Source organism: Crocuta crocuta, unplaced genomic scaffold (assembly GCF_008692635.1).
Source record: "Crocuta crocuta isolate KB4526 unplaced genomic scaffold, BGI_CrCroc_1.0 scaffold102, whole genome shotgun sequence".
NCBI classification, from domain to species: Eukaryota; Metazoa; Chordata; class Mammalia; order Carnivora; family Hyaenidae; genus Crocuta; species Crocuta crocuta.
In genome coordinates this window covers 11,610,059-11,632,060 of record NW_027530019.1, presented here as the reverse complement: position 1 = coordinate 11,632,060, position 22,002 = coordinate 11,610,059, and the positions used below count along the sequence as shown (strand labels likewise).

Below are 22,002 nucleotides of genomic sequence, written 5' to 3'. Positions count from 1 at the left end.
CTCAGTACATTAAGGGACTCTTGATCTCAGCTTAGGGTTGTGAGTTCAAGTCATGTGTTGGACAGGAAGCCTACTTAAACATTTTTTTTTAAAGAGCTTGTGGCTAGTCAGACATACAAACAAATAATTACAACATGGTATGTTGAGTGCTGTCCTAGAAGTAAGCCTAAAGGTGTTAAGGGCAGCACAGGGGAGGGAACCTAAGTCAGCTTAGGGCAATTAGGAAAGACTTCACAGAGGTTGAGATGCTTGAACTGTGAGTCCTGAGGCAAGAGAGGAGAAAAAACTCTCTAGGAAAACAGTGAAAAAGAGTATCCCTGTGGCATCACCATTAAACATCCCTGTTTCAAATAGGAATTCAGTGTTTCCAACTGCTTTAAATGGCTTTGTTTGTCCTAGAGCTGTGAATGAAGGGAATACTTAGCTGAAGTTGAATGACTCTTGAATAGTCTGACAGAGCAAGAGTGCTTCCGTCTCTTTTTAGCACCCTAAAGTAGTTGCTGTCTTTGTGTGCCTAGAACCCAACAGATGCCCGACCACCCACCACTTGTTATTTGAGACCCGACCTAAGATGACTCTAAAAGCCTACCCTGTAGCAGTCCATCTAGGACTTTATGTATAAAGCTTTGTTAGCTGCTCTAATGTGCGTTGGCTGTGGGTAATCATGGTAGCAGTGAGAAAGCTTGTGATTCACAGATAACTAACTCGGAGTAAAATTTGAAGACCAAAAGACCTAGGCCTTTGAGAGTGGGTGGTAGGGGCAAAGAAGGTGGTGACAGAAGTCCTTTATGGAGCTCTTACCTCAGATAGCTTGCTGCTGAGTAGCCCCATATCTTGGGACCAATCTCTAATTGTTCTCTTATGTCTGTCTTCATTTCATTTCTTTCTCTTCTTTTTTTTAAAATTTTTAATGTTTTACTTATTTTTGAGACAGAGACAGAGCATGAGTGGGGAAAGGGCAAAGAGAGAGGGAGACACAGAATCTGGAGTAGGCTCCAGGCTCTGAACTGTCAGCACAGAGTCCAACACGGGGCTTGAACTCACGAACCATGAGATCATGACCTGAGCTGAAGTTGGACGCCTAACCAACTGAGCCATCCAGGTGCCCCTCTTTTTTTTGAAAAATGTTAAGGTTTATTTATTTTTGAGAGAGAAACAGAGCACAAGGGGGGAAGGGGCAGAGAGAGAGGGAGACACAGAATCTGAAGCGGCTCCAGGCTCTGAGCTGTCACCACAGAGCCCAAGGCAGGTCTTGAACCCATGAACCCTGAGATCATGACCTGAGCTAGTCAGAAGCTTAACCAACTAAGCCACCCAGGTGCCTCTGTATGTCTTTCTTTCTTTTAATTTTTTAATCTTTTAAAATCTTTATTTTTGAGAGAGAGAGACAGACAGACAGACAGAGTGTGAGTGGGGGGAAGAACAGAGAGAGAGGAAGACACAGAATCCCTAGCAAGCTCCAGGCTCTGAACTGTCAGCACAGAGCCCAGTGTGAGGCTTGAACTCACGAATTGCAAGATCATGGCCTGAGCCAGCGTCAGATGCTTAACCAACTGAGCCACCCAGGTGCCTGTGTATGTCTTTATTTCTTATGGTCAAGGGTCTTGCTCCTTATTTCTTTTACACATACTCTTTAGTATAGTGTAAGGTATGCACTGAATACTAAATGAATACATGAATGAAAAGAATTTAATGACATCAATATAGTGGGGATAAACATGGAATTCTTGAACAGGAAATAATCAGGAGGTTTGTGATCTCTTTAAAGATAAATTGAAATTAGGAATAATAAAATGTTGAAAAAGAAGTAGAAATGTAGCCTATTTAGGAGTGAAGAGCACAAGTGAGAAGGGGAAGTACATATATGCAATAGGTAGTGCTCATGAAAGCCTTTAATTCAGGAGAGACCTGGTTAAAAATATGTTTAGAATATGGTTAGAAGCTGAAATGAAAGCCAGTAGAAATAGGGGTTGAGAGTATTGATGGAGAAATGGGTACTTGAGAGCTGGGATTTGTATTAAACTTTCTCTAAAGGAGGGAAGTCTACAGTGAGATAGAATTGGAGAAGAGTAATTTGAAGTTTTATGCCAGATCTGCTGAGTCTCAATGAAGTGTAACTCAAAAGTTATCAGTTGTAAACACCCTTCAACTTCAAATCCTGTCCAGTTGTCAGGTCTGCCTTTGATCCCAGCTGAGGCTGTGTTTTCCTTAAGCATGTGTGTGCTCTGAGTAGCTGGCCCTCCCCTCTTTTCTTAAAGTTTCCGGAAGATTTTTATGTGGAAGGAGCTGGGTCATTTTTCTCTTTTAACAAAGGACAGAAATGGAATGAAGCCGAGCAGGCATGATTTCAGTTAGGGATACAAAAGGATTGCCTGTGCTGGAGAGTTACTAGATTTTGAAGAAGTAAGTGAAGAGGTTTTGAAATCCTCCTCCTCCTTAATAGCCATTTATCCAATCTGGGTTATGTATTATTCCTTTGGAAACAATGGGCAAGATGACTTGCAGCTTTCTTCTAGTTCTCAATTTTTATGGATACGGGTCTAATGCTTTCTCTATCTCATTTTTTCCCCAAATTTTCTTGTGTCTGGTTGTATGGTGGTGCTTGGAGCCTTTTCATATGTGGCTCTAAGAAGAGTTTGTGCAGGGGATTTTCATGGAAGGGAAAAAAACTGGCAATAATCTAATTTCTGCTTTTGCTTGGTCCAGGTATTAGTACTGAGACTCTTTTTTTTTAAATATTAAGTTTATTTATTTATTTTGAGAGAGTGTGTGAACAGAGGATGGGCAGAGGGAGAGTGAGGGAGAGAATCCCAAGCAGGCCCTGTGCTGTCAGTGCAGAGCCCAACGCGGGGCTTGATCTGCCCAACCCGGGGCTTGATCTCATGATTGTGAAATCATGACCTGAACCAAAATCAAAAGTCAGATGCTTAACTGACTGAGCTACCCAGGCGCCCCAGTCCTGAGACTCTTTAATCTGCTCATTGATGGTGGGGAAGCATATTCATTTTCAAAGTGTTCATGGATCATTGGTTCAAGCCTGATGGCTCTCAACTTAGAGGAGGAGTCAGGACAGCAGTGAGATAGGATACTTGTGCAGCATATCAAAAATGCACATTCCTGGGCCCCATCCAAGCTATATGGAATCAGAAGCTCTGGGAATAGAGTTTAGTAGTTGTGGATACATTAAGTTCCACCAGAAGTCCACTGCTGGGTTACGAACACCTGGCTTAAGTGCTAGGACCCTGAATTCCATTGACTTCATACCCAAGTCCTCATTGAGGCTTCTTGAGAATATAGAAAGCTAGCCCAGTAAGTGTACTCTTTTCCTTGAATAGTTATCTCCGCTGTGTCTTTTAGACTGATTGCTCTCTAAACTGTTTTGTCAGAGATAGATCTGAGTGAACTGCCCTGTTGTAGGGTCAGATATGAGGAACTGATAAAAAAATTGCCTTACTAAGACAGATCAGCAGGAATTTCCTCTGTGGGCAGGAATAGGAAACTTTATGATAATATCCCTGAGTCTTGGCCAGTTTTTTATGTCACCATTCCACTACCCACTTCGCTTGGCACTCATAGGAACCCAGAGTATTTAGTGATTAATACATACTCCTGGGACTCCCCACCTGCAATTAGATGACAAAGGGTAGAGGCCCCTGTGGGCAGGAGCCCTGCCCTTCGCCTGCATTTGTGAATGACCTTGGGCAACTTCTTGCTGAGCCTTCTGTCCCTGATATATTCCTCAAGTAAGGCTTGGAAAGTGTCTTGAGATCCTCAGAACAGGTGGTGTACAATGAAAAGTGTGAGGTGTTCTCATGGTTTTGTCCCTGTGATCTCCGCTTCACTTCTCCTTCCGGTGCCTGCAGCTGCCCTCAGCCTTCAAAGTGTTTCTCACTGGAGAGAGAGGATTCTTCTCTCCCCAGCCCAGCTCTTCCTTTGCTGTCTAAAATAGCCCAGGCCCTACATTGTCTTGCAAGGCCTTCCCTCATCTACTTGGTCTCACTCATTTCAAAGTCTGACAGTGCTGCTGCTTTCCAAGTTTCCTTTCCCCCTCTCACTTGTAATTTAAGGCAAGTGTCCCCTCTTGGATCAGTTTGAGTCACTGTATTATTTCCTGCCCATATTTTGAATGTTCTTGGGGCCATTGAGATTTGTCTACCTTCACTTCTCTCTTCTCTTTGTCACCTGTATGTTTTCATTTCTGGACTCGTGAGAAAACATTGGTAGAAGCGAGCTTTCAGCCTGACTTCTGTGACCTCTCTGTCAACCCACTGAATCTAAAGTTGGGCTTGTGGCTGTTATCACTGCCCCTTTGTTTGGAAGACAGTCCAGGGCTTGAAATTTGGGACTCTGTTTATTCAAACTAAGCCTCTCTGGGAACGTGGTCTGTTGCATTGTTGTTCTCAGAGTATCTGTTGGTTTTACTTTATGGGCCGACTGCAGTGTTGGTAAGAAAACAAGCTACAGTGTTTTCAGAAGGATTTGTTGTATTATACATCACATTCCCACTGCTACAAGCTAAGCCTCTCCTCGGGCTCCATTGTTTAGTGCAGGACAAGGCCAGGTTTTCTGTCAGCTTCCTTTTACAGCAGTTGTCAGTGGAGTTGTGACAGCTGTCCACCTGCTTGGATGTTTACTCAATTAAGTTCACACTGTGGGTTTTACCTTAACTTCTGTTACTCTTAAAATTAAAAGAAAGCTACAGTGGGGGAGGGCCAGAGATAAAGTGAGTATGACAGACAGATTGGGCAGAGTGGGTCTTTAGGGTTGGTATTTTTGAGTGTTCACATTTTCCACATCTTGGTTTCCTTCTTCCCGGCAGTTATATCAGCAAGTCTACAATGCTGCTTAATTGGCTACAGCATTTTTCTCTTGTTTTGAAGGGTACTTACAGAAGACTGAATTCACATCACGGGATGGGTATCTCCTCTTAGACTTCTAGGGAGTAAATTCCACCCCCTCTCATTTTATCACAGAGAATGTTTGTAACGCTTTCTGTTGCTTCTCTCGTCTATAAAACAGTCTTTTTTTCTTTTTAAAACTAGATTTCTAAGTTTATATTCCTTATATCTTTTCCTAAAACTGGAATGAAACTGAAGATGTTTTCCCTTCCCTGCTCCTTCTTTCGTAGCTGAGATTTAAATTTACTTAAGATCTTGGAACGCTTAGTGAAACCACATGGTTGATTTTTCTTCAGTGTGTCAAATTCTCTTTTGGAGGAATCCGGAGAAGGGAATTTCTTAGGTTCTTCTGGATGTGAACATTGCTTCTCATTCATGCTGAGCACACTACAATTTTTAACTTCCCATATGTCTCATCAGGCTTTGAGATTGGTTTTCCTTTAGTGGTGCCTCTGCCATTTCCCCATATACACAGCTGATCCTGTTAAAGGTGCTGGCACTTAAAAAACAAAACACACTTTAAAAAATTATGAAATATAGCAGATACAGAAAAGTTTGTGAAGAATTATAATATAATATTGTATGTAATCCTAACATAGTCCCCCATGTAGTCACCACCCAACGTCAAGAAGTGGAACACTGCCAAGGTGGTGGGTGGTAGTTTCTGAAGGACGTGATGCTAACAGTCTCATCAAGGTGGGTGAGGGTGGAGATAAGGTTTTGTGTTATGTGATTAATGTGTTTTTTTAATTTAATTCCCCAAGGACTTGATCTTGACTGTTTGATCTTTTACTTTTCAAGTTTCTTCGCCCCCCCCCCCCAAATCCATTATGGATTTGTACTATTCAGCATTCTCAGGCAGTGTGCTGACTGGAACCACTTTTTCCAACTTCCATTGTCAGTGCTTCCTGTGCTTATCTTTACTCTCCTAAAATCATACTAGAAATAATAATACTTGTAGTGGTAATAATGACTAACATTTATTGGCTTTTGCTATGTATGTACTGTGTTAAGCATTCTACATATATTATCTCATTCATGTTTTACATCACCCTACTATAAGCAGTGTTACTGTCCCCGTTTTGTAGGTGAGGAAACTGATGCTAAGGGAGGTTAGGTGAGTAGCTGGGGGTTACATAGCCAGGCGGGGCTGGGATTCAGACCTCAGCTATCCTAAGTACAAAGCCCACACAATCTTTTTTTTCTAAATTTCTTCCTTTATTTTCTTTTTTAAGTTTTATTATTTTGAGAGAGAGCGAGTGAGGGGCAGAGAGAGAGAGAGAGAGAGAGAATCCCAAGCAGGGCTTTGCCAATGTAAAGCCCAATGGGGGGCTCGATCCTATGACTGTGAGACCATAGCCAAAATGAAGAGTCAGATGCTCAACTGACTGAGCCACCCAGATGCCCGGCCCGCACTTAATCTTGATTCTGTGCTCCTCCCAGAGAGTCTTCATGTGCACAGTGTGACACTGAGCACAAAAGTGTGCCCAGTATTGCTATAGCCAAGAGTTGCAGCCTGCATTCAGCCTGGAAGAGGGCAGTACCTTAAAAAAATACACTTTCCCCCCTACTTTCCCCATAAAAATTGATTTAACAGATTCCTCAGACTGTTTTGGAGTCATCATTTGGTAATCCTCCTTTACCTCCACATCCTTGCTTTTCTTCCCACCCCAACTCCCGATTTCCACTTCTTGCCCTGTGGTACCATTAGGAACAGTTCACTGTGGGTATGTGAATGTCAAGTTGACAGTGGGCAGTTTTGTGGCATCAGATGACCTTAAGCTGAAAGTAGTTGCTTCTTCTCTCTGGGGTTGGAGCAAGGTGGGGGAATGAAGTGGAGACCAACAGATGGCTTGCTTGTTTTCGTGTGTGGGATTCATGGCCCTTCAACCTGTTCTGCCCTTAATTGGCTATTGACTCAATGTGTAGCTCACACTCCTGATTACTTGCTAGTTCTACCTACCCCAAACCTCACCTTTTTATCTCTGTACTCCACCTCTTTGTTATTTCTGTGCCTGTCCCTACTTACAACTGACCGTGTCTTTGAAGCGGTGGAGAATCGCTGAGTTAAAATGCCTGTGTTCTGTGGGGAAAAAACTGGATCTAAGAATGCCCTGTGCCAGAACCTACCTGGATGATGCCAACTGGAGTTCAGTGAACATGAAAAAGAGCAAAAATGAGGTCATTTGTCCACTTGACTCTGGTTGTCAGGCTCCAAGTTTGCTTAGTTCCTTGAGCAAGTGTCTTGCCTCACCTGATTTCAGATTTGTATTGTTTTGATTTCTTTCCTCAGATAGGCAGTGATGCTAACATTATGAGTACAAAAGCACAGGATCTTAATACATGCTTTCCTGCAGCTGCTCCAGTTAGTCCGAGGAGAGGAAGCCCCAAGCCAGGTGGATTGGGTGAAGGGCAGCCCGCAGGCAGTTTGCGATTATGGGGGAGGAGCTCAGAGCATGCTCAGAAACCCTGACCCTTGCCCCCTCTCAACTGCTGCGTTGGAGAAAAGCAAGCAGCTGCTTGTCCGAACTATGCACGCAACAGGCAGGCTGTGGGCCTCCCTCTGTTAGTTACCCTGATGCTTATTGGTCAGCTTCTATTTGGGAAAGCACACAACATCTAAGATTGTTTTCATATGACATAGTAACCTGTTGCAAACTTTTCTAAACATGTCCTTTCTCCTTATGATGTCCTTCCTTCCCCAGGCATTTTGCAAAGCCCCCACAGCAGCTGTCTTAGACACTTTCCCTCATAGCAAACCCAGAACTGGCTAGTGAACAAGGTTTCTAAGAGTTAATGTGCAGACAGATTAGTGGGTACGGGCAAGAGGCAGTGGTCTTGTTAAAATGCAGATTCCGATTCAGGCCTACCCTGGAACTGTGCAATTTTACCAAGCTCCCAAGTGATGCCTGTGCTGCATTTCCTCGAGCCAGCCATTTATTGAGTAGTCAGGCGTGTGTGTGCATGTGTGAGGGAGGGAGCTGGCTTCCCTCTCATTTGTAAAATTAGAATACTGATGGCTTCCTCCTTGGGCTGTTGTGAGGATTAAAGGAGATTTAATGAATGTGAAAGCACATTGTAAGGTCTAAATAAGTTTATAGCTGTTTAGGGGTTGCTAATATTATCAGGGCCCATAGATTTCTAGAATATTAAGGAATTTTTTCTAATTTGCTGGCAAGATTTTACTCCTTCAAGTGTCTATTTGTGAGAAGTCTTATTTTTTTGCACGTTCAGCCTCCTCTGTTCCAACATTTAATCATCCTCCCTGTGTAGTTTTTTATTGTGACCTAACTTCAGTACCTTTTTCTTGCCAATATTCTAACTTGTATTAACATTCCTGACCAAAAGGAAGGCTTAGGAAATATTTTTTATATGAACTGCTGTGTAATTTATTATTTCAGGGCTATGAATATAAGTTTTGGGAGCTAAAAAAGTCAAACCACTAAACCGGTTTAGTGAATGGGGAGGGAGTCCTAATTTACCTAATTTACTGTGTCTAAGTAACTTCTCTAAAGATAACTTTTTTCTTCTTTGGGGGCAATTCATTTGTATTGAGAAATATTTCAGGAAATGAATTAGTCCTAGAGCTTTCTTTCAGACTAAGAATTTAAAGGCAGAGTGAAAATGTGTTAATTTTACAACCCATTGTTTTAAGTGTCTAATATAATAGGAGTGAAATAGTCTCTTTAAATAATGTTTGCTTAAAGAAGATATCCATGAAGATGTGGGGAAACAAGTGCATTCATGCCCTTATACACTTGGTGAGAGCATTCACTGATCCAGCCTTCCTAGAGGGCAATTTGGTAATATCCATTGGTAGGAGAGTTAATAGATTCATATCTTTTGATCTGGCAGTTACAATTCTGGGATCTGTTCTAGGGATCTGTTCTATGCAAACATTCATACCACACAAGTGTGTATATAACATGATTTTTTTTTGTGTTATTTACAATAATGAAATCTTTGAAATAATCCAAGTAACCATCAAAATGGGATTGGGATACATCCATAAAATGAAATACCTAGTCCTTGCTGAAAAGTATGAGGTCAATCTATATGTACTGATGTTACTGATGTGAAAGAGTATACAAGACATATTGACAAAAAGCAAATTGTATAACTGTTTTTTATGTTAATGACTATTTATATTTTTGTTAAAACATGTATGTTAGTATATGCATAGAAAAATAAGTGAGGCTATAAATACCAAACTGTTGTTAATATTGGTTACCTCAGGGAGGGTTAGTAGATTATGGTGGACATTCATGGTCTGCATTTCTATATTTCTGCAATGTTGGAAATTTTTACAATGAGTCTGTATTATTTTTGTAAGTAGGAAAAAACCCAATAAAGATAAAAATCCTCTAACTGAAGCATGTGTATTTCATATTTAATCTAAAAATTTAAATTTAAAAATCGGTATGCTCATTTAAGCACAAAAGTATGCACAAATATGAACAATATATGTGAAATAATAAACTTAGGGTTTTTTTTAGTGTAACAGGACATGAAAATGTTTTCTTGCAAATTCATCATTAACTTGTTGAATTTGAAATAACTCATTGTTTCTTCAGAAATATTTCCTTGGTTAGCTTTGGTAAACAAAGTATTTTTTAATACTTTCTGAAGTACATGTGCTTTCTGAGAAGATTTTTTACACAAGTAGTATAGAGAAACATAAGGAAGAAAACAAGTTCATAATTTCAACATCCAGAACAACTACTTATAGCTACGTCCATTTCTGATTCTAAAGGACGAGTAAAACTCTTTTAAAATAATAATATTGTCACTTTTACTTAAAAAGTTATCTCTGATCTTTTTAGACTTAGTCTGTAATTTTAATTTAAGTCAGATTTGTGAAGAGCCATGCCGTGTGTGTATTTTCTAAAGTCAAGGACAAAATGGTTTTGTTTGTAATCATTTAAAGCACATGGATTATTCCATTCAGGCCTTCCCCAGTCTTTCTGGAAAGGTATCAAAATCTTGCTTCCTGCTCCACCTTCTAGGGCTGGTTGTGACAGATGGGGAATTCTCTAGGAGTTTAAAGAACTTACGGGGTAAGATGAATTGAAGAGTATTCACAAATATTTTTAAAGTGTTAAAAATAGACTCAACAAATACATAATAAATACTGTGCGCTGTGTTTTAAGCACAGAGTTGTAGATACAGCCTCTGCCTCCCAGGAGACTGGTAGGAGAGAGACGACAGATCCATAAAGAACTTATGTACAAGGTACATACCATCTGAATGATGCAAATTAAGTGCTTCTGTAAGAGTACCAATGAGGGAGGAATCATCCTGGCCAGGGTGAGCATGCAAAGAATCACAGGGGATGTGATATTTGAGCTGGTCCTTGAAAGGAAGGGTAGGATTTCAGTAGGGGGTGGTGGAAGGGAAGGGCATTCCTGGTAGAATAAGAATATAAACTAAAGCCCCAAAGCCAGTTTCCAGAATAATGAATAATCCAGATTGACAAATGCACATGATTCATATAGGTGAGTAGTAGGAAATAGAAGAAAGTAGGATCAATTGACAGAGAGTAGTGGTTGCTAGGCTAAGACATTTATAATTTATTTAGTTGGCAGTAAGGAGCCGTTGAAAGTTTTTGAGCAGGGGAGGGACATGATCAAGGCTCTGCTATAGCAAGATTATTCTGACAGGTTGAGGGAAGGGAGGACAGGGTCTACAGTAAGGAAATTGATTAGAAAGCTATTGCTATATATGGGAATGTGGTTCTGAAGGCCTAATCCAGAGTGTTGGCATTTGGAATGGAAAGGAAATAAGCATTTTATAGAGAATAACATGTTGAAGAAACCTTTCTTCCCAGGGGAGTCTCCTGGCACAAGTTGGCATGATTACAGGGGTACCAGGAGTTCTTCCCATTCTCCTTTTTGTCCCAGATTACAAATGCAAAAATTGCATTCACTTCGCACACTTAGTCAAGATAAGGAATGGTTAGTAAGTCTGGAAACCACAAGATTAAGAAAACTCAGGTGTGTAGAGTTGGTGAATGAGAAGGGATCAGACCCTTCTTCATGATCAGATTTTTAGCTCACAAAGTGTTGTTTGTGGTTCTGGTCTTGCTGTAGAGAGGACTGACTCTAGAGAGGAAAAAAATTTATTTCCCTTGTTCTGGTTGCTTAAATTGAGGCACCTCCTATCCTTGCCTTGCTCATAACTGGAAGAGAGAGAGAAGCACCTGCTCTGTACAAGGCACTGTGTTGTTAAAGCTGCTCTTTGGACTTGGGTGCATGCTGATGGTTTTATTAAAACTGAGTGCTTTAGTGAGAGGCTCTGATTTCCAGAACTCTCATATGAGGTCTCATGCTGCCCTCACCTCGTCCTCCATCTGCACATGAAATCAGATTCTCCTGTTTCTGATGCTGTAATATCTGTTGCCTTGAAAGTGTCAGCTGTCCTCGCTGACTCTAGATTCTAGTGCTGGCTGGACATGAGCAAGCTCTGACCAGGTGGGATAGATACTCTGACATTGGAAGACCTCTATTTCTTTTTCTCTGCAACCATTCAGTGAGGAGAGGTCAGAACCCATTTTTTAGATCCATTTCAGTTACTGATAAAACCTACTAATTAAAAATTTTTTTTGATGTTTACTTATTTTTGAGAGAGAGACAGAGCGCAAGCAGGGAGGGGCAGGGAGAGAGTGAGACACAGAATCTGAAGCAGACTCTAGGCTCCAAGCTGTCAGCACAGAGCCTAACGCAGGGCTCAAACTCATGAAACATGAGATCATAACCTGAGCTGACCACGCACCCCAAGACCTGATAATTTTTAGGGATTCCTGGTTGACTTAGTCAGTAGAACATGCAGCTCTCAATCTTGGGGTTGTGAATTCAAGCCCCACGTTGGGCATGGAGCCTACTTTAAAAAAAAAATACCTGCTAATTTTTGAAAATAGGTGAAAGGTAGCAGAAGAGGACCCTATTGCCCTCCGCATCCTATGGCCTCTGCCTTCTACCTTGGTTCTCAGCTCTGTCCCTGATGCTTCCACATAAGCATGGTGACTGGCCTATTTACTCTTTCACAAATTGCACCATTCTGGTGGTTTGGGAGAAACTGAACTTCCTCCTCAGGTCGCCAAAGTTTCTGGAACCAGGCAGACAGACGTTGATCTAAATCCTGGTTCTTGCACTCACTAGTTACCTGATTCTTTCATCAATAAAATGGAGATAATACTAGTTCTTTATAAAGTTGTTAAGAGTCTGGCGTGGCTGGCTGAAGCATGCACCTCTTGATCTTGGAGTCATGAGTTCAAGCCCCGTGTTGGGCATAGAGCGTACTTAAAAGAAAGCAAACAGGGGCGCCTGGGTGGCTCAGTCAGTTAAGCGTCAAACTTCGGCTCAGGTCATGATCTCACGGTTCGTGGGTTTAAGCCCCTCATCGGGCTCTGTGCTGACAGCTAGCTCAGAGCCTGGAGGCTGCTTCAGAATCTGTGTCTCCCTCTCTCTCTGACCCTCCCCTGCTCACGCTGTCTCTCTCTCTCTCAGAAATAAATAAAACATTAAAAATTTTTTTTAAAAAGAAAGAAAAACAAAAACTTGTCAATGGTATTGAGATAATCTTTTTTTTTAATTAAAAAAAATTTTTAAATTTATTTATGAGAGAGAGAGAGACAGTGTGAGCAGGGGAGGGTCAGAGAGGGAGACACAGAATCTGAGACAGGCTCCAGGCTCTGAGCTAGCTGTCAGCCCAGAGCCCGACGCGGGGCTCAAACCCATGAACCATGAGATCATGACCTGAGCTGAAGCCGGCTGCTTAACCAACTGAGCCACCCAAGCACCCCGAGATAATCTTGTAAAGTGCTTAGCACAGTTCTTGGCAGAGTACACGTTCAGTGAAGGGTAGCTCTTACAGCTATAGACCCTCTCTGCAGAAGACTGCTTATACCCCATGGGTCTGGGTATTCTTTTATTTTTATGTTTATTTATTTATTTTGAGAGGGACGACAAACATGTGTGAGCACAAGTGAGCGCCAGTGGGGATGGGCAGAGAGGGAGGGAGAGAGAATCCCTAGCAGGCTCTCTGCTGACGGTGATTGATCTCACAAACCTGTGAGATCATGACCTGAGCTGAAATCAAGAGTTGGACACTTAACTGATTGAGCCACCCAAGTGCCCCAGGTCTGGATATTCTTGTGAAAATACTCAGAACATTGTTTCCTCCTTAGTCCTGGGAGAACTGAAATTCATAAATAAAAGGCAAAATACTTTAATATTTCCCTATCTGATTAATTATTAGAGCCTCTTGGAGAGCTTTAATATGCAGATTCTCAAACCTAGCTCTATATCAATTGATTGAGAATCTTGTGGAAGCAAGGGATGGGGTAGGGCCGGGACTGATATCTGAAAAAAACCCTGTTAAACCCTATGAGTAATTCTATTGGTAGGCCAGGGTTGGGAACCTTTGTTCTTTAGTCTCCAGGAGTTTATGGCTAGAGGTCACCTCCTCCCAAGCAGTGGCAGATTTACCTTCCTAGAAGCTGAGGCTATTTTAATCCCAGCACCAGAGAATTGGCTCAGCCCCAACAAGTGCTGAACTCTAAGCTTGGGAGCCTGGTTTTTCTGTCATATTGGAAGTTATTTGTTTCTGGAAGCCTTCGTGGTACAGAGAGTGGAACTATAAATCTGCCAGACAGGATAGAGACCAGGAGCAGAGTGAAGAGGCAAGATCTGTTGTACAGTCTTGGAGTGGCCATCCTGTCCCTTCCTGCCTCTGACCATATGGCACTTTGGACTCTGAAGGAGCAGGAGTGAGTGAACTTGGGCATGATACCCGCCTCTCCCCTCCCCCTCCCCAGGCCAGTCACTGGGTCTCCGTCCAGCTGGCTAAGTCTCTGCACAAAGCCTGCTGGCCTTGGGCTTCCTCTGTGGCTTTTGCATAAGCAGCAATTCTCAGAATCTGGTTGAGAATCTGCTTTGTGAGATTAGAGTGTAGTGTGTGGGCAAGAGACAAGCATAGTTATTCTTAACCTGCAGGAAGGGAGGGAAAGGCAGAGAGTGCTCTGCCTTGGACAGGTCTGTGACATGCTTGTTTATAGAAACAGCAAGCCCATGGTTTGGCTGGAATGACTTCTAACTCAGGTTTTTATAACTTGTGTTAGTGGGATTGAGAAGTGGAGAAAGAGAGAAGGGGGAAGACAGAAATTGGTGGCAACAAAAACATGGCAACAAAAACAGAGATCGGCTTCCTCCCAGTTGCTGGGGTTTCTTTACCAATTTGGGGTCAGCTAAATCCCAGATGACCCTGGCCTTTTGTGGATCTGGCCTCTTAGTTCTCTTTCTCAAGGGAGCAGCTGCTGACTTGCCATCAAAGACTCCCTGTAGTGGCCTCTCACACTAAGAAAAGAAGAGCAAATCCAAACCAGTCATTAGCTCATGGTCTCAAGCAAGAAGCCCTTCTCTATCGGTGTCATTGTCTTGGCTCTGTAGACTGGATCTTTCTTTGACTGGTACCTCTACTCTAGCTCTTGTGGAATGATCGGATCTAGGGACGAGAGAGGGAGAGAGAGAGAGAAAGAAAGAGAGAGAAAGAGAGGGAGAGAGAGAGCGAGAGAGCGAGCACGAGCAGAAAAGCTTATACAGCCCTGCCCAGGATTCCTGGAATTGCGTGTTTAAAGGTCTGGGCCTCTTGGGACCTTGTGCTGTGTGTCACCCGTGTCGCAGATGGCTCTGGACTCTGGATAGTTCTTTTCTTGCCTCTTTAACTTATTTTTGGCCCTTATATCAACTACCCCTCCTTTCTGGGAGCTCTCCCCTTCCCTGGCTTCCTGGGTCTCCTCCTTTCTTTCTAACTGCCCAGCATCTCTACTCTAAAAATAGGTGTTCTCCATGGTTCTCCATGTTTTCTCTCTCCCTTCCCATCTTCTCTTGTACTTTCAGTGGTGGTTTTCACCTCCATGTGAATATTTCTCAGGTACCTATTTCTAGCCCTGACCTCTTTCCCAAGCATTTAATTCCATGTTTATGTTGCTAAAGTGAATGTTTTGTGGTTCTTCCTAAATATCCCTAAAGTGTCTTAGATTCAGCACATCTTTTTTTTTTAATTTTTTTTAATTTATTTTTTATTTATTTCTAGGAGAGAGAGAGAGAGAGACAGCGTGAACAAGGGAGGGTCAGAGAGAGAGGGAGTCACAGATTGAAACAGGCTCCAGGCTCTGAGCTGGCAGTCAGCACAGAGCCCGACGCGGGGCTCGAACCACGAACCACGAGATCATGACCTAAGCGAAAGTCGGACGCTTAACCGACTAAGCCACCCAGGCGCCCCAAGATTCAGCACATCTAAAACAGACATCATGGGCTCCCATCCTTCCTCCTTCATCCAGACCCAGGTCTGCTTTCTGATCCTGGCATTATTTCTTTTCATATTTCCTATCTCTGAGGTTCAAAATTTGAGTCTTCTGTCTTCTTCCTTCACAGTTGTGTGGTGGCCAGGCTTGCCAATTATATTTGCTTTATTACTTTTGAATCCATCATGTCTTTTCTATTCTCACTATATTCATGCTGGTCTAGATCCTCATTACTTCTCATCTGAACTATTGTAACAGCCTTCTAATTGAGCTTCCTGCCTGTATTGTCTCATATACATCATCACCAAAGCATAGCTTTGATTATGTCTCCAGCTTGCTACCCTTCAGTGGCTTCCCAGAGCCTACAGATGACGCCACTTAGTTTGGCATTGAAGGCCTTTCCTGGTCTGGTTACAGTCTACCTCTCCTGACTTATTCTCCTAACACAATCTGCTTTCATCAGTGCTCACCTGCTCTGTTATTTCCTTCTGTCAAACTTGTGTTCATGCAGCTTCTTCTACTGAGAATTCTGTTTGTCTGTATTTCCACCTGACAGGATCCTACCCTCACTGCAAGCAAGGCTGAGGTCAAATACCATCTCACCCTCCAAGAAAGCTTCCTTGTTTCCCTTTCCTAATCCTGTTCAGAAATCATTTCTCTTCCTCCTGTTTGAGCACTTTATATGTTTCTTATGACCCTGTTACATACCAGATTGCTTTATAATATTTTCCCTAATGGATTTTGAGAGTAGAGTCTGTATTGTTCACCTTAGGATCTTCTATAACATCCTAGTGATTTTCAAACTTTTTTGAGAATGACCCACATTAAGAAATACATTTTTTTAAAAAAAGAGAGAGAGAACTTGTGCATGAGCAGGGGAGAGAAACAGAGGGAGAGAGAGAGAAGAGAATGTTAAGCAGGCTCCACACTCAACATGGAGGCCGATGATCGTGACCTGAGCCAAAATCATGAATCTGACGTTCAACTGACTAAACTACCCAGGTGCCCCAAGAAATAAATTTTATATTGTGACCCAAAACACATTCACCCCTAAACAAAAGTTTCATGATCAGTACTTGCCCTTACTACATGCCATGAGATCTATTTTGTATTCTGTTCTGTTTATTCATTATGCATGAAGTCAGTCAATTTCAAGTCCCATTAATAAGCTGCAGTCTGCACGTTGGAAAATTTTATTCTACCTGGTATAAGTGAGTTGTCCTGTCTGTTGCCCCTGAGCCACCTGTTTTTTCCATCTACTTTAATGAGAGCCAGAAGAGCACTTAAACAGTTGGCTTTTAGTCTTTCCTTCTCTCTTGGGAATAGGCTATTATGAAGTTATCCCTTTATCTCATTAAGTTGAGGGATAATTTCACTTTCCTTTTTTCTCTCTGGAGGATACAAATCTGCCCTGCCTAGTACATGCTGGGAGTGGTGGGCATTCAAGCCCTCCTTTGCAGTATGTCTGTAGTAATTCTGCCTTCCTGCAGCCTCGCTTCTGGGGACAGATGATACCCCATCTCACGTTGGTGTAGGCTTTCCTCTATCTCAACACTCTCCACCTGCTAAAGCAGAGGCTGGGTCGCACCTTGAGTATTTTCTCTGCTTCTAGGCTGTGTTTTGGATGTGGAGGAGAGCACTGTGGAATACGACGTGGGTGCTCTCTTCTTCTGAGTTTTTACTTGTGCATGAAGCAGTGTTCCTAGAACTGTGTGGCTGTATCAGGGTACCAACTGCCTGGAGTAGTTGTGTCCTAAGTCACTGGATGTAATCAGTTATCTGGACTGGTGTGTCTTTTGTACTATGTTTCATTGGCATTTAGGCTGTGAGGGTTTATAGCTGAATTTCCTGTTGGAACTTTGGGCCCAATCCCAGACTCGGAGGATAGCTATTTTCTCATAGGATCTCTTCCCTGCCTCTGTTTCCTATGTGTTGCTGAGGCCACAACTCTCACACCAGTGAGCTTGCTTCCTTCTGTGGAAAACCCCTATAGTATTCACAAGGGACTAGGTCATTGGGTTTTAATGTATGGTCTGAGAACCCTTGGGGTCCCCTTTTAGGGGACCTATGGGATCCCTTCTTTTCCAGTTACATATTCCAATGAGGCCAGATTTTCTTCATCTTCACCTAGAATGGCATATCACAACAGATTGAATGCAGATATAGATAGGAGAATCCAGCTGTTTACTATTAAACCAGACATTAAAGAGACGTAAGTTAATGGATGTAAATGTTAAATAGTGCCACTCTTCTCACTGAATTTCATTTTGTTTTGGAAAATAGTGTTATTTATTTTTTTAACATTTATTTATTTTTGAGACACAGAGAAAGACAGAGCACAAGCGGGGAAGGGGCAGAGAGAGGGAGACACAGACTCAGAAGCAGGCTCCAGACTCCGAGCTGTCAGCGCAGAGCCCTACACAGGGCTCGAGCTCATGAACTGTGAGATCATGACCTGAGCTGAAGTCAGACGCTTAGCCAATTGAGCCACACAGGCGCCCCCAAAATAGTGTTATTTTTAATAAGAATATTAACATGTATGGATTTATTATTTTAAAATGAATTAACAAATGTTTAAAAATTTTTCCATTGTATGGAATACTACATGGCAATGAGAAAGAAATCTGGCCATTTGTAGCCACATGGATGGAACTTGAGGGTGTTATGCTGAGTGAAATAAGTCAGGCAGAGAAGGACAGATACCATATGTTTCCACGTATAGGTGGATTAGGAGGAACTTAACGGAGGACAATGCGGGAGAAGAAGGAGAAAAATAGTTGGGGGGAGGGAGGCAAACCATGAGAGACTCTTGAATGCTGAGAACAAACTGAGGGCTGATGGGGGTGGGGAGAAGGGAAGGGGTGTGATGGACATGGAGCAGGGCACTTGTTGGGATGAGCACTGAGTGTTATATGGAAACCAACTTGACAATAAACTATTTAAGGAAGAAAAAAATTTTCCATTGTAATTTCTAATATACTGATACTAACAAAAGCTCTTTGGGATATTTGATAATTTCTAAGCATATAAAGAAACCAAAGGGTGTAAGACCAAAAAGTATGAAAATTGCCAGGCTATGTCATTCTGTGGTAACAAAATCACCTCAAAATCTCCCTGACTTAACAAATAGTTCATTTCTTGCTCATGCTCGTATTCAGTGTGGGTCAGCACAGGGACTGTTCATTGAAGTCACTCAGGGCCCCAGGCTGAGGGGGCCCTCGCTCATCATCTGCCACCATTCTTTGCAGTCAGGAGTTGGGTACGCACAGTGGTTCTTGAAAGCTTCTTCTGGAAGTAGCATTTCAGAGCATCATAAAAATGTGCAGTCCTAGAAGCACTTAAGTAAGAAACCTAAAACAAACAAAAACTCACATTCTTGAGTTCTCTGTACCCTTTCCCCCAACATTGTTGGGTAAGTGTCAAAATGCTATTGCTTAAGGATGAGGAGAGAAGCCAGGGTATGAATTATAGTACTCACGAGATACTGAGCCCCATGTCCTGTCCTAGACCATATATTTTCTCTCTTTTTAACATTTACTATGCGGGGCACCTGGGTGGCTCAGTCGGTTAAGCATCCGACTTCGGCTCAGGTCATGATCTTGTGGTTTGTGTGTTGGAGTCCCACATCAGGCTCTGTGCTGAGAGCTCAGAGCCTGGAGTCTGCTTCAGATTCTCTCTCGCTCTGTCTCTCTCTCTCTCAAAAAAAAAATGAATAAACATTAAAAAAAAGACTCCTTAAAATTTTACTATGCAATATTTAAGACATATAATAAAGACATGTGGAATAATAGAATGAGTAACTGTGTACCCATCCTAAGCTTAAGAAATGAAATATTACCTGTACCATTAAGCTCCCTTTGTGCTCATTGTCATCTGAATAGTAAGCCAGACAGTAAGTATGTGGACAGAAATATAGTCGGTGTTGGGTCTCTATCTGAATCTAAGTGGTATGAAGAAGATAAAACAGGGTAAGTTAGGTATAGAGAGAGAACAGTAAAGCTAGTTTGGAAAGTTGTCTCTGAGGAGGAGACCTTTGAGCAAAGACCTGAGTGAATTAGCCTTGTGAATAGCTGAGGGAAGAGCCATTTTAATTGAGGGAAAAGCATATGCAGGACCTGAAGCTAGAATCTGCTTGAGGTTCTTGAGACAGCCAGGGTGGCTGAGGTAGAGGAACAGGGAGAGAGTGTTGGAAATGAAGTCAGACAGGGAGCCAGAGGCCCGATGATTTAGGGTCTTATAAAAAGAGTAAAAGTATTTGAATTTGAACTTTAGGAGGAGAAGCCCATGGGCTTTGAGCTGAGTAATGACACGATCTCATATATTTAAAAAGAATCACTGTGGCCTGCCATGTTGAGAAGACTCTAGGGGGTAAGGCCTGAAGTGGAGAAAACACATGGGAATTATAGCTGTAGCCCAAGTGTGAGATAGTAGTGACCTGAACTTGGTGGTATATTATTGAATGTTTATAGGCTCTCTGAGGGGACAAAAAAGAGCCCTGATTTGTAGCATTTGCTGATTTTCACGGTGTAAGTTCTCCCACTGTGGTGATTTCAAGCTACCAATGTGCTGTCTCTGAAAGAGGAGGTGGGAAAGGAAGGGCACCATCAGCTGTCGTGAGCCACTGGAAGCTGGCTTGAACTTGGGTGTGGTTAGCTGGTGTTGTGTTTGCAGGGGGCACTCAGGTCTGGCTCCATTTTTTATGGTGATGGGAGCTGTGCCACCTTTCTGGAAGGAGAGGATATGGAGGTTATGACAGGGAGACAGTCCATTTACAATTTCCATCGTGTTGGGGCCTTTCAAAATAAGCCTAGATGTTGGAGGCCCTGCTGGATCTTTGAACTCTCTGAAATCCTTTGAAAGTGGAGTTCAGCCCAAAACCTCCCTGCAAACAGGAAGCTGGTTTGAGTTAGGACATAAAATAAAAACCAGCTGATGCCCCTGAATGTTTTTCCCCTGCTCCTCCCACTCCACAGAGCCAAAGGAAACTGCCTTTTTGTTTTTGGATAGTTGTTCAGAAAGTCATAAAAAGCCAAAAACCATAAATCCTTTGAAAATAATCCAAGTTTTGAGCCCAGGCAAACTCCTGCCCATGGGGTTTCCTAGCCCGGATGTCTGTCCCACCGCCAGGAGTCCTAGGAGGGAAGTGCATGAGGAACACACAGTTGCCAGAGATCAGAGCCTGGAGCCCAGGCCCAGTAGGAAAAGATGGTCTGTAGCAGGGTTTCTCCAACTGGAACTTCCAGCCCATTTGTAGGTCATGAAATCAATAAAGTGGGCCATGACCAGAATAATTTTTTTAATGAAATAGAATGTAATAGAAAATAGGGTATATCACCTGCAGCAAGAATAAGTATTATTTTGTGAAACCTTGATTTCATTTTTATGCACATGCACACATGTATTTGTATCTGTATACTGGGCCATAACATAAACTGTCTCTCTTACCATGGCTCATGGCCAAAAATGTTTGACCAACACTGGTCTTAAAGGTGTGAGTAACTCATATCTCCTTTCTGCTTTAGCTTGATTTTGAAAGCCCAGGCTAGTTTCAGAATGAATCTTCTGTGGAGCTGGATCATCAGCCCACAAAACACCTACCCAAATTCCTGTCAGAGGGAAGGAAAGCTGAGAACCAGCAGACTGGTCTGATTCTTTGGGACCAAAGCTGAGGCATAAAGGAAGGATTGATGCAAATTTGGATCCAAAGGATTTGCCTGAAATGATTCACACTGGAAGAGAATAGGAGTTGAGCAGCCTTTTAGTTCACTGCACTTGATCCTGTGACCTTTCCCATCTCTGTGGGTAATGCTGGCCTTGGGTTCCTCTCTCTCTTCTCTTCTCTCTCTCTCGTAGGAAGTTGGTACAGCAGGAATGTTCTGAGCACCCCTCCCTCTGGATTAGCTGGAGGCACAGTGCCAAGATGGGGAGTGGTGTGCTGAGCTGAGTGTCCCCTGGACTTCCCCAGGGGTATTTGTGCTCTCCAGTCAGCCTGCCTGCTGCTCAGGCCTTTCAGAGGGTGACTGGGTGCTAGGGCATCATGAGACTGAGAAAAAGTGAGGAAGGAGGCATAAGTTAGGGTGAACAACCAAGAACACAGAGAGTAGGGGACAGTCAGTTTATCCTATGCTAGGTTTAGTGCCTCAGGTAGGCCCAGGGTAACTGGCAAGTGTGGTGCTTGCCAGGTGGGTTGGTATGGGGCCCTGGGAATAAACTGCCTCTGTCAGTGAGTAGACACGTGTTGGAATTGCTGGTCCACATCCCCAGGAAGCACAGAGGACTCTTGGGGACCTTCCTGGGGAATAGGTTTTAACTGTAATGTCCTAGGAGACTTATTTTGGTCTTTGGCCACCACAGGGCATTTCTTTCCAATTAAGTCGAACTAAAATGGTCCTTGGAGATAAGAGTTTAAGCCATCCCTCTAGAAGAACTTTGAATTTTCCAGCTGGGACAGTAAGAAAGGAGGAGAGATCCTAAAACCACCCTAATTGATTCTGGGTTTCTCCTCTCTAGAAACTGGCCTGGACTAGGAGTAGACCAGCCTGCTATAGACGTGAACACCTCTGACATGTTTCTGGTTCACACCACCTAGGGCCTCCAGCACTCTTAGTAGAGTACAGTCTGGCCTGTTTACATGACCTTTCCACATTCAGATGCCTATCTCTCTGAGCCAGTGGAAAGACCAAGGACATCTCTGGGGAGGGCCAGTGCAGGGAGTCCAGACAGTACTAGAGAATACTGGACCTGGAATGACAAACAAGATGTTCTGTAGGAGAGAGTGGTGGTGGGGGGGGGGGGGGGGGG

At 42.8% G+C, this 22,002-nt stretch overlaps 1 protein-coding gene across 5 annotated transcripts in view; it reads left to right on the top strand.

Annotated features, from left to right (window-relative positions):
• The window catches only part of MAPKBP1 (mitogen-activated protein kinase binding protein 1), a 53,219-nt gene that overhangs the window by 2,445 nt on the left and 28,772 nt on the right, over positions 1-22,002 (top strand). The gene's annotated exons all lie outside the window — the stretch shown is intronic.